The sequence below is a fragment of the Varroa destructor genome, unplaced genomic scaffold (assembly GCF_002443255.2).
Source record: "Varroa destructor unplaced genomic scaffold, Vdes_3.0 BEIS01000003.1, whole genome shotgun sequence".
Taxonomy (NCBI): Eukaryota; Metazoa; Arthropoda; class Arachnida; order Mesostigmata; family Varroidae; genus Varroa; species Varroa destructor.
Genome location: NW_019211456.1, coordinates 16,743,974 through 16,760,162, shown reverse-complemented (window position 1 = coordinate 16,760,162; position 16,189 = coordinate 16,743,974). Strand labels below are relative to the sequence as shown.

General features: G+C 41.4%; 1 long non-coding RNA gene across 1 annotated transcript; it reads left to right on the top strand.

The window, feature by feature from the left end:
* The first annotated feature begins 2,911 nt into the window (after window positions 1-2,911).
* On the top strand, window positions 2,912-16,143 carry LOC147756592 (uncharacterized). Its single transcript, XR_015322860.1, has 4 exons — window positions 2,912-3,512; window positions 10,811-11,126; window positions 13,836-14,065; window positions 15,632-16,143. It is a non-coding gene; the product is annotated as an uncharacterized LOC147756592 (long non-coding RNA).
* Window positions 16,144-16,189: the final 46 nt, after the last annotated feature.

Here is a 16,189-nt window from a genome sequence, read left to right as displayed (position 1 = left end):
CAGTTCACTTCCAATATCTCCTTTATAATACAACTGGAGAAAATACTATTGAATACGGTGACGTACCCATATGCCGATTATATAGGTGGTATATGAAGTATAAAAAGATAATAATAATAATACTATGATAATATTAAGAAGTTAGTTATTAAATTAGAGCTGCACAATTCGTATTTGCTCCTTCTGTATTTACAGCAGCACATCAATATGGCCTTACTTAGTAAGGAATATATATATATGGGCTTCGTCAAAACTTCGAAATAGTGGTTTTAGAGAGAGCTTTAGTGCTAGTTAGGAAAATGTCACGGATATAACGACTAGGGACGACCGGGTCTGTTGAGACGAAAGGTGTCGGCGCGAGCCTCGGATGTTTGCTTCCGACGTTACTCACGTATCCTTTTTTCGCTCGCGTGAAGGTTTGTTCCTTTCGGCTTTGTAAGACGTAGAGGATACTGTATGTCGAAGAAAAGCGGGATACTTTTCTTACTATTCGGCAGACTTTCTTAGCCCTATTCGCCTGATCCCTTCTATCGAGCGTGGCCTCCCATAGAGTCGCTTCGACGAGAGGTGATCCATCTCATGCGGCAAGTACTCTTGCATCGTTGGATAATCGCTCACCTGTAGTTCTACGTTTTGCACGGTACTGCACGTACAACCAAAGCACATCGCCTGTTACTGCGACCAGTTCCCAGCCCGAGTCTTTGACCGATGAGGCGTGCTTGCTCGTTCTTACGTTTGAGCAATTACTAATTTTCATCATCACTCTTTTCTTTATCGTCTCATCTTCTCGTTGCTATGTCCAGCGCACTTTCGCTAAGAGAACATATACGTACATCTTTTCTAAATCTTAAGCGAATTGCTTGCCGCACCAATTGGAGCGAACCACTTTATCTCCTGGGGATGAAATGGCGTCGAAAGATCTAGATAGGCTGTTTGCTTTCTCGCGAGGATCAGGAGCAAACTTAAATTGTGGAAATTATTAACCAAATTTAATTTTAGTTGCTGAAAGAGAACGTGAAACGACGATGAAGGAAAATAACTGCGAACAATAAAACGGAAACGCTTCATAGGATTGTTTTTCGCGAATTTGCCCATTTTTCTAGACAGTTAGCTGATTTGAAGGATAATTTATACAAATTCAGAACTTTTGACAAAGAAAAATATCTTCTAACATGTTCGTATTACATAGGTATGGCACAAAGTAGATAACGTGGACCATCCATCTATGAAAACCATTTGCGTATTGTAGCAGTGCAATGTTGGAACTTCAAGACAGAGCGTCATAACGTTCCGTTATTGCTGATCCTTGGCTTACTTACCTGATTGTTTGCCTTAGCATTTAGCTGCAATTCCAGCTGTTGCCCCCTTTCTGGGATGCGTCCCTTAACGCAGTATATATATACATACAAAATACTACTTTTTGCAAAAACGGACTCCAGTTATCTAGATGTCAGGTAAGCCTTGTAAAGGCTTGAACTGTAAGACTGCGTAGCACAGTTTGGGCTCGGTGTAGGACGTGTATTCTCCCTCTTAAGGCTTCTCTCCTCTTGTTGTCGTCACTATGTGTGCCTGCGCTCTCAACCGCTCAACCAACGGTTAGCCGGCTGTGGCGACCTATCCTAATTCAGATCTATTGTTGCGCGGGCCTCCTTTGGGAACGACTAGAACTCAACGACTTTATACTTATTACTGGCCAATCAAGTGTCAGTAAAAAAAATTTCGCGAAGAAAAACGCTTTTATAACCAACGTGATTCCAATGACTAGCTGTCGACCACTGGAAGTTGCGTAAACACTGCTTGTTCGTGCAGGAAACGGTAACGCTAGCGTTCTCCAAGGGAGGCAGATATTCACCTGCCCACTTAGTAGAATTAGTAAAAATCATTAACGACGACTAACTCTCAAGGGAGCTTCAACTAACAAAACTGAAATATTCCAACTTCTCAATTAGTAAAAGGTTAGAAGTATACATTTAAATCGATTCTCTTGATATTATGATCATTTCTTGTTCAGTCATTTATGCTGCATTTGTGTTCAGTTAGCTTTTACTAACACCAGACTCAACAATGGGCTTCGCGTGCGGTTTTAAAAAACATCATTAAATTTAACAACGTTTCTAGACATATCTACGTTGTCAAGACATATAACTGTCTTGAGATACTTTCTAGAACTACAGTTGGCTTTCTAACAGCGCGCGGCTGCATTGGCGTCAGAGGTTAACGCGAGTTTGCGTACCGTAGTTCGCCTACATATCATCACCTGCAAAATATCTGTCAGTCCTTTTATCGAACAGGTAATGCCCAGTAAAGATCTGTTTAGATTGCCCATTTCATGCGAAGATTAGATTTCGCGTTGATGCGTGTGGCCTAGATAACTATTGCGTCTTCATCTATTGCGCATTGAACTAGACCACCCATATAAACTATTCTAAGCTCTTCTTCGACCATGTGTTGACCTTTCTCCAGGTGATTTCTCAAGCATGATAAATTGTAATGTCATTGTTGCTGATAATGGGAAATACTAGACGACACAGAATGCTAACGTCCACACAGCGTTGTCCAGATGACACCAACCGGTGACCAAATAAACCAGATGCTGTGACAAAATCAAGTAGTTACCGTGCCGCTGTGCAGAATCAGTTCAACAGTTGTTTGCCGGTTAGGGCTAATAAGGTTAATCAGAAAGGCCAGCAAGGTAACGTACTTCGATGTTAAGTGTGGCTAGGAAAAAAAAGAAAACAACACACTGACTAACACTGCTCAGCTCTATAGTACTGAGCTGGACCGCTTCGGCATGTTGCCGAAACGAAATACGCTGGATGACATTCATTTATTAGTGTTACTGCCCCATTGTTGGCCCGCCCCTTCCTGTCCTCAGACCGTCTGGCGCTAAAACAGCCGTGAGAAGAATACACGAAGCGACAGATATAACGATCTCTGCGGTGGTCCGCCACTTGATGAAACGATCAAATTTGGAAGATATACTGATTAAATGAGATAATCAAAATCTGCTGCGGATGAGGCGAAAATAACGAACGTTGTCAAGATCTAAACGAAGCTTGTGTTGGCATTAGGCGATCGCAGCCACAAGCGAATGATGCCAACAAATTTAATAAAGCCTGGCAAACCGAGATTTAAACGAGCTGGACCATTGTAGCATATCACTAAGTATATGCTATATAGGAGTAATAGCGCGTCTCTTACGAGTGTAGATACGTTGCATCTGGTTCGGCGTTTATCCATTCGCTGAGCTCCTTCCCTTTGACATCTATTAACTTTCTATTGAAGAATTTAGGACGTTAGGCTGATGTTGCGGTGCCGGCACACCACTAGAGCCAAAACGATGCTGGCACTAGGTATCAACAGAGCAGAAGATCAGCTTGCAGGATAGGAGAAATTCGAAGCAGTTTTACCTGCCGATCCTGGACCACCAGGTCACCGAACAGCGGACATAATAACACTGTACACTTCAGAGCTGCACACGAAGATTTTTACAAAGACGTTAGGGAGTACAGGTAAGATTGTTGTATCGTTCAAATCTAAGTAGGAGAACTCTATCCTGATTTATCCATGAGGATCCCTTACCCTGTGCATGTTGTTAGTGGATTTGTCGTCTGCCATCGTTTGTTTCTTTCTACTCATAAAAGTTACATTAGTTTAGGTGATGACAGTTCCGACTGACTGCTTCGTTTTGATCTTTTTTGTTTGCTAATATACCGTTATATCTAATTAGCAGCCTGTTGCGATCACTTTGTTGATCTAATGAACTACAAAGATGGATACGCCAGCTAGCAAAGACATTATTTTTTTCCAATTAGTGAGTTGCTTAAGCCGTCTCTTGACACTGGAGATAAGGCTGATTCAAACGAATCCTTCCAACGACGAACTCAAAGCAGCTAGTGGAGACGGTTCCTAAGAAACATCAAAGACGTCATTTTTGAACTAGTTCTTGCTAGTATTTTCAGCTATAGGATCCTCATATCTATGTTAGAGTGTTACGGCAGTTCTGTGATTTTAGTTAAAAATGAATGAATTGCGACAAAGATTTTGTCCCGCAAAAAATACCAGCATTTTTGGGAGTGAAGCAAAGCGAGTCAGCTTCGTACCAAAGGATCTTCGACGCATGGCAGTTGTTCTGCTGCCGAAATCTTCGCGATGAAGTGACGTGAAACATACTGCTTTTCGTTCATTGAAGTTGATTTTAATAATGTTAGTTTTGTGATCTGTACGAAATGCTGACAACAGACAAGGCCAGAGCTTCCTAACGGTGTACAATGTCTGGTTATCAGCAAGTAAAACAAATGCGGTTAACGGAATCGCCGTTATTGCCCGAACGGTACGTTTTGTTACGGAAAAAAACTTCTAAAAGTAGAGACTAGAGAACTAACTTCTGATCTTTAATTGCCAAATTTCTGCAACAAAATAACTGTTGTTTACAAAATTTGATTACTGGATAACATCGAATGTTTATTGCAGTAGTATATAAAATTACTATACAAGGATCTAAGTATCGCCAACAAACGCTTGCTTCTACTGTTTAGGTGCACATTTAGGTGAAGAAGTCAAAATGCCTTCAAGAACTATGTTATCCAGTTTTTACTAAATGCTCAAAGCCTGTACCTAGCTTACTTTACCAGCTCTTCTAGCCTTAAGTTAAAGCCGGTCGGGAGGATTAACTGCCGTAGCATCGCCTTGCCTTTTCATGAGGTTTCGAACGACGTATCAACGATGATAAGGGTATGATATAAATGCTATAGTCGAGGTCCTAGCTGTTTCTCCTACGAAATACTTCAAATCAAGGCCGATCTCAATGGTCTATTTCGGGCATCGCTTCAAGAAGAAGGTCTTCAATCTGGGCGCAGCGGTACAGACCGAGTGAAGCCAGGAAGGGACAGCCCGTGACCTCGTGATGGGAGTTTTGTGTGCTAAACTTCTTGCCACCTTCCAGTCGATTTCTCAAATTGGTCCGAGCGATAGCGATCTGTCAGAAGTCCAGTTACCTCCGTCCGTCCGCGAAGGACACGCGTAAAAGACGGGCCAGTCAGCGGATGGTGGAAAGCCAGGAAGCTAGACGTTTGGTTTTTTACAGAGTTTAGTTGCGTACGTCAGTCGATACCGAACAGGTTGCTCAAGACACTACTATGTAATGAGAAAAAACATTTTCGGAAATTTTTGGAAACAAAACATACGAGACCCTGGTGCGATGCAGAGTACTCGGCAGAACGAACATGAAAAGAGCGAAGCGGTTTCCGGAATGGATTAAGTGCAAAGCGGACGACACTGACACTCGCATTAGACCTGCATTCGTTGTACGAGTTCCTACAGGTCTTTAGTGGTTTGTTTCGAAACGGTTCAACGCTAGATGAGGTGACAAGGAGTTGGTTATTATCCCTACTAATTATGTTCCTATCTTGCAAGGAGTAGATATCGACTGCTTTTCTATACTGTGAATGATGTATATTAATACAGCGTAATGGTAATCTAAGTCACTACAGTTTATGTTGGACATCGAATCCCTTATCTTTCCGTCTCCAACGCTAACTTATTAATTTTTAGCTATTTATTTTTAGAAAAAAATGCACATGGCATTAACGTGTCACGTTAGTAATACGGTTGGAATAAGAAGGACTCAATATTGCGACAGAGAACAAAATGCAAGAAATGTGGTTGATATTCTCTTGGCTAGCTAACCACCGTAGTCTGCGGCTTCACATTGAAGAAGTATATGCAGCCGAAAAGTTTCAGATTTATCAAACAAAAATTATTTCCACATGTAAATATTTCTAGTTGAACTTTTTTGGCTATTGCACACAAGATCAGGCCCTGAAGCCTGGGAATAACTGGGGCAATTTGTTATTTAACGACATATACGTAACGATGTAACAAAGGCCGTGTTGTCTATGAGGCATAATCGTCAGAGAGCTTCGTCATTCTTGCGTGCGATCACCCAGCACGGTATGCTTATAGCACCTTAACCAAGAAGTCGATACTGATGAGGTTCTAAAAAATACTAATTACTCCTCAGCGATTCAACAGTGGCTCTAATTAATAATAAAAATTAATTTTATTACGCCGATGCCTGCGTGGAGAGACTGAATAAATCGGCGATTTATTGCATAATTTTCGCTAACTAGCTCTAAGCGCTAATCGCATTCAGAACGGCATTTGTTATAACTCTATATACTCTGAAGTTCGGCCTTGCGGTTTCTGAGAAGAACTGAAGGATGTCACAAGCACGATTTATCTTGCCTCGTCATTAAGTAAAGTATACTATAGTATGCACATCTACAGGAACATACAGCATAAACAGATGAGATCCCAGTCAGCATTCAAATGCATTAGCGTCCGTGTCCTGGTAAGCTATAACTAGATTACCGCAATACAGTCTTGATATCGGTGCAAGCTAATGGCTATAAGTATTCAGAATAAGGTCGTCATAACTAGATCAGACACTGTATCAGAATGATAGTCTTAACGCCGTGATCGCTGTGGTGATGGCGCATGACACTCTTAGTAATCACGGTCACTATGTTTAACCCTACCCGTTCGAGTGGCCACAACGTTACCAATTGTATCGATGTGAATTCCAGCTACAGTATCTGGACTGCTGTGAGCTTACGATAGAGGACATCTAGAGAAATGTTTGTGTTATTTCTACATAGTATGACTATGGTGGACACCTTGTGGAGCATTTGGTGCATGGTTGTGCGAGTGTTCGAAAATAAATTTGTAGATCTATGCTCATCAGAACTGCTCCACAGCTCGGGACTGGATTATTTCAACCACTGTTAGTTAAATTAGCTCTTATAGCAGGGATAGGAGTGTTCCTGCAAGAAGGATATTGAACAACTTAAATCTACAAATATAGCTTTGTGTGTCGTGGTTCTCTTTGGGCTAAGTTTGAACAGAGTGTTCAATGAGGCGTGAACACCACAAAGGGTTGCACGCACCTGGATAGGCTGCTACAGCGGAAACTTCGACGGTTTGGTGTCTCTTTGCGGTCTTCGAGTACACCACTTCGAGAGCGATACAGATCTAGGGTTCTGTGTGAGGTCAAGCACACTCCTAATAGAGAGAGTAACGGTTTTACCCAGATGATGTCAGTACTCATCTCGCGTAGAAACGAGTCCTGACAACCTACCCAGAGCCGTTGTACCATCACAGAATTGGCAACTCTTTAGATAATATAATCAGATTATGCATAGCCTAGAAAATTATAAGTAAGTTTACATTTTACAACTTGCCGTTCAATAATTTCACTTGAATCCAACGTGTAACTGTTATTACCAATCCGAATGCTTCGAGCTTTACTTCCGACGAACCCCATCAGTTGTCGTTTCTGACAACTCCAACATCTGTCCACGCCTAACGTAGAACGTATTCCGTTTCAGTAATTCGCTATTTTAACAATCATCACAAGTCATAGCGAAAAACGTTACGAATGGACAGCTACGAAATACTCTTTATCTTGTTGATAATGTGTATGGTAGATGCATCTGAGATACTGATTAGCTTATTGCAGTGCTTGGGCGCATCTATAACCATTCTTCAAACGTTATTAAATCCTTCAGCGTGTCTGTCTTAGATTTCGTTATAATCAGCCTTATTGGTCTATGTGGTATGTTCCCCTATAACTTCAACAACATTTCCCGTGCTTTTTAAATAAGACTGAAATATTATATATGCGATTAATTACTTAGAAATCTCAGGACTTATTAGATGTACATCAATATGAGCTATCTAAATAATCAATAGAAATCGTTTTAACTGTCAGGCATCGACAGCAAGGCCTCCACAAACGAAAACCTTACATGAATGCATTCGTGTGTGGCCATAAGAGTTGAAACAAGGCAGGCGTGTTTTTTTAGGGAGAGAAAGTACATCTACATATAAAAAGTGTCATTTGTACTTCGATATTCGTAATATCCGTTTCTAATTTATTACTAGATACCCTGGTGTTGTCTTTTTAAAGACGATCATTACCGTCGTCATCATGAAGCCCTCTCAACCACTATTGGTTGTAGACACACGTTGTGCTGCCATCTTGTAAGATAGCAGTCGAGTCGTTTCTCTCGTTTCGTCGTCTTCTATTGCACTAAGCTACCACTGCTAGAACTGTCCAAAGCGCCTAGCTAGATGCCTGGCGGGGAATTCCAACCGAGGTGCGAGGTTTCAACGAGAAAGATTAATGAAAGTCGTTCAGTTCCCGTGTTTCCCTAAGGTTGTCCCTACAAGAGCAGCAGCGTCAACCAAGTCGGGGCGCGCGTAAGAGTTCGCTCAGTAGCTGCTTACTCTGTTCATTCTATTGACAATGACACTCCTCTTACTGGGTACAGCCATTGCTCAGCTCTCGGTAAAAGAAGGCTCGAAGGGAGACGGCATGAAAGCGTCCCAGACGCAATAGAAATTGGTCCGCTCGACGAGAACTTTACCTGTCCACTTGTCTTGCTCTTCGTCATCGTGCGAAAGGTGGCAAGAAGATGTTAAGAAAACCGCACATCACCAGAGCAGGGTAGAGCAAAATTAGGCAACCTTCTTTATGAGCGTGGTCGATTGTCTCGGTCGTGGCTGCGTCATGTTGATGATGACAATGATTATGTGTAGCGACTACTCGTCGAACTAGCTGTACCATCATCATCATGATTCAACACAAGCAGAAGGACCGGCTGCCATCTTGTCCTTGTACAAGTGACAGCGGCGGTGGTTGGTTGAGCGGTAGGTAAATGCTAACCGTCGAAGTAAATCAAAGAGCACGTGGACCAAGAAGCGCGAGTTGTCGTTTACCCACTGGGTGTCGCTGTGCGTTGACTACGTGCATTTCGCTGAACGCATACGGTATTGTAACTAGAGATGCTGTCATTACTTCTTTGTTACCTTACTTGCCTTCTCGCTGCTGGCAAGAAAAGGAACGGGATGTTCAACGCGCACGCATCTTTTTTTCTATATGATTCCCATCATACTCTGCCCTACCCGCTAAATTTAGCCTAAAGCCTTGTTCTTCGTTATAGCCACGTCTATGTCGGTTTGTTGTTCTCCCACTACAACTGTACAGCGTGGGCACAGTGGGAAAAGCGAGGTAGAATACAATACATGGCGACTACGGGATCCTGTCCTGACTGTGTGTTTGTGTGTGCATCTGCACAGGGCCCAAAGAAGCGAACAGCGACATCGACAATCAGCAAAAGGGATACGACTTTCGGCCTGATGACAAAACGTATGAGACATAGTCGCTCACAACGCTACACCACCCGCAACTCACTACACTACAACGATCGCTACATACATACATACATACACCGTTACAACACGATGGAAACCACGATCCGCCACTAACGCTGCTCATGGTTAGTGAACCAGCAGATAGGCGCCTAGAGCAGTGGCGTTAGGGTGAAAATACTTGTAGGCCCCAAAGGATATTGGTACTGATGCTCACAGTACACGTGGCTGTTCTAATATAGATAATCTTGCCCGCAGACATGTCTTAGACAGATAGAATTGAACTACTGCAAGGGTGATTTAAATTACCAGTTATTTTGTTTATGGCATCTATTTTTTAATACGTTTAACAGAACTAACTTTTTGAACAGAATACCGATGAGGTCTTGAGCTAAGTCAAATGCATTGAGACGCTAATCAAAATACTATATGTAAAAACATCCTTCTTAGTGCCAAACGAGTCAGAGCTACGTGTAGGACTGGGACTTCAGAGCAAACAATTCAGCTTGCAGATCTGAGGTGATACCTTCAAATATGTTTAAAATTTCTTGATATTAAATTTTAAATTAAAAAAACATCGTGGAAGCTGTCTCTAATGGTGCATTACCTTTTATAAAAACATGTTAAAACTTCAGAAGACTATAGAGCATCTTTAACACGGAAAGAAGAACGAATATAAGATTACTACGTGTATGCATTTTGCCAAACTGTGACCAGTCTTTCATTTAATGGTGGCTACCTCCGATTTTCGAAGAATTAATACAGTACAGAAGGTACCCGTGATTATTGTTTCTAACCTTAAATACTGGACCTTTCTAACCAACTCTGATGATCGCGGTTAAATACATTACTTGCGTATCGTTGACTGATAAAACGTGTGGCGAATATTATCATGTAGTCCCGTTTCCAAAATAATTTTATTCCTATATGATGCAATTTTTGTTCCGTTCTTTTTACAGTCTTATGACAATGGTAGTTGATGCAAACAAGACAACGTTCACGCTCCGTCTTTGTGTAAATTTCGTAAGAGACTGGATTAAGCCACGAGTTCCGTATGTAAAAAATGTTCTTGCCTTTTCCATACAAACCCAATAAGTATTATTATTAAACGTTATTCAGATTTTGAACTTTTGTCCTAAATTAATAGTTTGCGTTCATAAGCACTGTGGACAACACGTTGGAGTCGTTGTCTGCGGGGAAATCGTTCTACTTTGTAGCCCCACAGATATACTTTTTTTTACAGGCAACGTCGTTATTCTGAAGATTCACGCGTGCTTTACTCGGTGTTCTCTAAAGGGGCTATTTCCACATCTGTGATTTTTTAAACGAAAATCTATCTTTGTGCACATAAGCTCGAGTTCCTATTTCTAGCTATCAAGTCTAGACTAAGAACGACCTTTATTCTCGCTCAACCAGATGTGCATCCAGGTTGACAGGTTGAGGGAACCCACGACGCCTCATCATGTCTATTCGATCCCGTGGTAATGTTAAAAGTAGGGTGTACTTTGGGCAACAAGCGTAACAGTTCTTAGTTAAAAAATTCAACTGACATTTCGTTATTCCCTTTCTTTTGCTGTCGATCTTTGCCGCTGTATAGGGTTTTTGTTAACAGCTTGAGACAGTAATCGTTCGCTGTACGTTAACACCTCCCAGTCATACCACGTGCATCGTTCACAGCGTGGCGTGCGGCCAGGGGCAACCGACCGGCACGAGCGCACCAGTTGTCGAAGGACTGGGAAGTCAAAATGGTGTCAACAAACACTGCTGTCGTCAAAGCCTCGGTCCTCGGCAGGTGTCATCAGGACATTAAAGGTGCTCATCTGTCGTTTCCTCGCGCGGGACGAAAAAAAAGGCTGCGGCTAGCGCTCGCCTGGTGCCGACGCCGCTATAACTGCATCCGCGGCGCTCTCAAGGTAGTAGACCCTTGACAGACTCTGGCTAGCTCGAACTCATACATCATTGGTTACTGAAAGAGCGCGAGGACAGATGCGTGGGTTGATTCGCGCCTCCTAAACTAACCCGCCAACATCGTTCGATGCACTTATAGGTACTACTAACAGCGCGAGCAGAGCAACGGGAAGCCTGTTGCTGCACGCACTTTATAATACCTGTGACAAGCGTGCAAGACAACTTCCAAAAAACCTGGTCAAGCGAAACCACTTAAAGAAGAGGCTGAGAGTTACAATAATAGTGGCTATGGACCTGGTGTACACTGCGAAGGGAAGCTTTTGTACCCGAGAGTCACACGAACATTGATGTCGCTGCGATCTTATATATACTTTATTGATTTGTGTAGCGCATAGTCCTTAGTTTTATAATAACAAAAAAAAAAAAAAGTGAATGAAATAAGTAAATAGTGTCGCATCAGTCGTTGCGCTAAGACACCTTTTTCACATCTTCCGATAGCAGCTTTTGAGTGATTATGTCTGTGCGAAGACTATGTCTATGACATGTAGGAAAATTTGTGTTTCTCTTATGAACTGCAATGGTTTTTATCTGATTTGTCATGTTGACAGTGCCAGCAAACAGGCAGTGTCTCTAAATAGTAACAGGTTAGGTCAAACGTAGCAAATTTCAACATGGAGCTATTCAGCTGACCTTTACTTCATGCTACTGAATACTATATTCTACACAAACACTGTGTATCCATGTTTTTTCCTAATATAAATGTACAACATAATTAGTAGCATTAACAAGCCCATCTCTGTAATAATAGCAGCAGTAAAGAATGTTTTGAAGGAATTCATTGTATATTCTATAATGTACCTTTTGAAACTAACTGATATTGTTGGCGCTACCATAACTTCCACGTACTAAAGCTAGCGTTGCAGGCTGGCATCTGGATCACCCGAAAGTGCAACATAGATTTAAGGAGCCACCCAAGGAGCAGTGAAGAGGGTATTGCCATCGGATTAATCAGGCTTTAGTGTGCTTATTCTTCCAGGCTGAGGAACCCATTCAGAGCTGGCCAGGCGACCGGTTCGCAATGCACAGCAACCTAAGTAAATGACTGCTGAGCAAGGGTGGGGTGATGTGATGAGTATGACTGCCTTGCCAGCACCTCACACAGGTTTCGAACCCTATTTTCGAGTCTGATCAGGTGAGCGGTCGAGCTGGCTATAACAAGATAGACTGCGACTGGAACAGAAAATGCATCCATTCGTAAGGTATGAGCTTATATGACAAAAAGTTGAGCCGATCGAATCCGTTACGGCAAGCCATGCTTCGTACGCTAATCTGAACTGCTATTAATATATGCATTTCCAGTAGTTGCCGCTATCGTCTAAGCCACATCAGCTCCTTCGTTTCTCCTGTCAGAATCGAACAAAAGCTAGGGATTCTACTTGAGTGTCTGGTTAGCTCTCCCTTTATATGTTTCTTGGTCAGCGCTGTATCCAAGGGGCTCTTTCAGCCATCAATTAATCGAGGATTAAGAACAATTGGATAGTCACACCCCGCTTTCCGATATTCGTCACCATCGGATTTCCCCTTGACGAAGACGGGAATTGTCTCCTTACAGGCACATACTACTGTAGTGCAGATCCATTTGGCTCGGTATGTGCCTGCGTCCCTGGTAATATTAGAATGAGTAAGTTGAAGTAAACCAGCCGAATGAGGATTCAGTGACCGTCAGGCGAATAGTGTCTCGTGACAGGGATGATGTGTTTCAAACCGAAGGGGTGACGGTAGTGAGTAAACATTGCCAGACAACTCATGCTTTACCTTGACACAGTGACAACTTAATGTTCAGCATATAATTATATCTGTATGTATATTCGTGGATAATATCTACTCATATATGCGTCCGAGATCGAAATTATGCCTAGGGCGCTTAAATCAAGTAGTATAGAAGTGCTTCAGATTTCTTTTGTTTTATAAATTACGTAGGAAATGGATTAGTCGTTCATCGCGGATGATTTACCATAAGGCCGCAGCGTATCGGATAGATGGTGCCATTGTTATTTTAAACGTCAACCCCACTTTAGCCTAACGCGCGGTTTCTGGACTTAGAAATAGCAAAGTACGCCTATTATCTCAACGAAACAATGCGCAAAACGCTAGATAAGCTATAGATGATGTTAAGTTTTCAAAGTGCGCATTGATTTATACCAAAGATATTTGTTAGAGCACTTAATGTAGTGCTTATAATTTCCGAAATAGCTGACAAAAGCACTGAAATATATCACCAAAATGTTTCTCAATGATCTCTTGCAATGGACGGGAATACGAAAGAACTTCTTATTTGGCCCCACTTAGCTTTTATCGATAAAAAATATTAATCTATTTTCTTTAAATGGAGTTGTTAGTAAATTTTATTATCACAGATAGATATAATGTAATGCGCTTAACTTTATGTATGTCTATTGGTATCATCATACAGAAATCGTCTTTATACACATAAAAAAATTCTATTTTTTATATATTCTATTTTTTTGTAAAGGTTATGTATCTGCAAAATTGAGCCTGCCGGCTCATTAGACTACGTCCTCCAGCTTGGCATAATGTCATTACAATAAACACATAGCTAATACTAGATTATCACTCTGATCGATACTTACGTCATGGCGCATAGCAAACCATTACTATAATCTTATTCAGTTTTTTTTAATTTTCCTCTTCAGGCGCGATAATTGCCTCAACGACAAAATCTACCTATCCCAGCTATGAAAACTGGCTTGACATTCATTGGATAACAACACTGTTGGCCGACCACGCAGACTATCTGTCTGTGTTATCACCATCATTCACGATTACGTCCTGCTGACACGAAAATCAGACGGATACGTCGCGTAATTTTAGGGCTGCGGCCCAGAGAGCCGTTTACGTGTAATAGAAGCGATACTTTTTGATAGTAAGTGTGCTCCGGCGCTTACACTGGCATTATTGTTTCCAGCTGATTCTACAGAGGGTCATTATTCAGACCAGAGTAGCGCTTTTTATTAAAAAGCTCTTAATTAAAAGGCTCAGTCATCTCCTATCCATAGTCGCTTCTGCGTCGTGTCAACAATCTCGCACACAGGAACTGCAGCCGTCACGAGAATCAGCTGCACGCGCTGCCACTAGTGCCCACAGTTTGAGGGGCGCCATCATTGACCTTGCGAGCCTTTTGTTTTTTTATGTATACATTTTAGATAGTGCGATGGAAATACCCAAAGTACAACTGCGACATGAGGCTAGCGCTAGTACCTTGTTATTTGATAAATCTGAAAACGATGAGGTTACGGCGTATGAGTATATGGCAAAAGCGAACAGTTTCGCTCGTTTCTCTTTTTATTTAGCCACCATAATTGTCTCTGCGCTTTGTCTACTAATGGTAGCGTCACTCGGGGAACAAAGGGCAAAAGAGGGTCTCTTTTAAACTGTCCGGTTTGCTTAGCTTTTGAACACATGAAGGGTTGGCGTACAGAAAGCTCCAAAGTTACCATAAAATCAAGAAAGTCGATTTTTTTCTAAGAATAATAGATAATAGGGTCAAGTGAGCTTTTATTCTGACAGAGCTACTGATGCATCTAAACTGGATGAGTTCGGCAAGGCCTAATTCTGCAGTTTCTGTGGTAAAAGCATATATTAAAAAGGACTTGGAATCCAGATTTATAGAAGGATAAAACATTTCTTCGGTTCCAGTTTGGCCAACCTTGAAGGTGTTTATTATGTGGCTTACCAAGACATTTTTAAAGGGCATATATTATGAATTTTCATGAGACATTTTGACGATCGATTTTGACGGAAACGATTTATGAAATGTGAATAATATGTAAAAAAACAAAAAATTTATTCCTTTGGTAACCTTTGATACGCGTGTATCTACAGTATACGTATCTGCAACCCTGTAAATGCGTACGGCTGTATGACTGTCTGCGTATCTACGCGTGTGCAAGACATTGAGACACTGTTATTTTGAAAGAAACTATACAAATTGTGAAAATGCTCAATAATCACCTTCTGTATGGTGGAAACAGATTTGGATAGGATATCAGTTCGTTTTGATGGTGCGTAATTTTCTATAAGACCAACCTGAGATGGTGGTATATAAAGTAACGATAACTGCTAAAATTCGTTAAGTTAACTACAATTCGTTAAGTCCTAATGAGGATGGCGTCGTGTATTTATTGTATAGTGGTAGCCTTAACACTAGGTATTTTCGTCCTAGCAGGCAATTTTCGCGTTTCAAATTAGGGCCTTGCTGGAATATTTTGAATGACAGGACGCCGACTTCGGTTGTCTACCAGCACTATGAGTATTAGATGGGGATTAACGATTTTCTCCTCACGTTTCCTAAACAAAACTCGACACCTAATAGTTATTTATATACATACGTTTAGAAATCCATATCATTAATTGCAGTATCTGCTCGGCACCCTACATCGACTACGATTTCAAATGTTTATAAGATCGTGACCGCTTACTGACTCCTTAGGTGAAGTGGTTCTGAGCGGTCATCATTTGTACGAAGTGCTGTTGCTGGTCCAAAGTTTGAGGGACGTGACTGGGAAAGTCACAACTATTAGTTACTACTGAGAAAAGGTGCACACGTGTCTCTTCTAATCCTGAATATACCGCTTGGGACCCATATCTTCTTCAAGAGGGAATTTTGTGGTAAAACGAGTATCTGCAAGCACTCTAAGCATTAGCGAAGTGAGTCACAGACGCCCAATTCGACAGTTCTGAATAGCTAAGTGGCACGCGATACCCTGATCACCATTTGATCGCGATCGTTTAGATCAAGCGATGATAACCTATCATAATAAATGTTATTAAAAATTGTATAATTTTTCTGTCCTGTATATGATAATCATCCATACGTCTATATCAGACTTTTAATAGTAGTGTGACGTCTGCATGCATAATTGAAAATACATTAAATATTGTTTGGAAGTTAATAGTGAGGTGTACGAATAAGGTCCTGCAAATTTCATTCAGTCACTACAATATATGATATAATTATCGAGCTTGCATTCTTCATCATTGCATCATA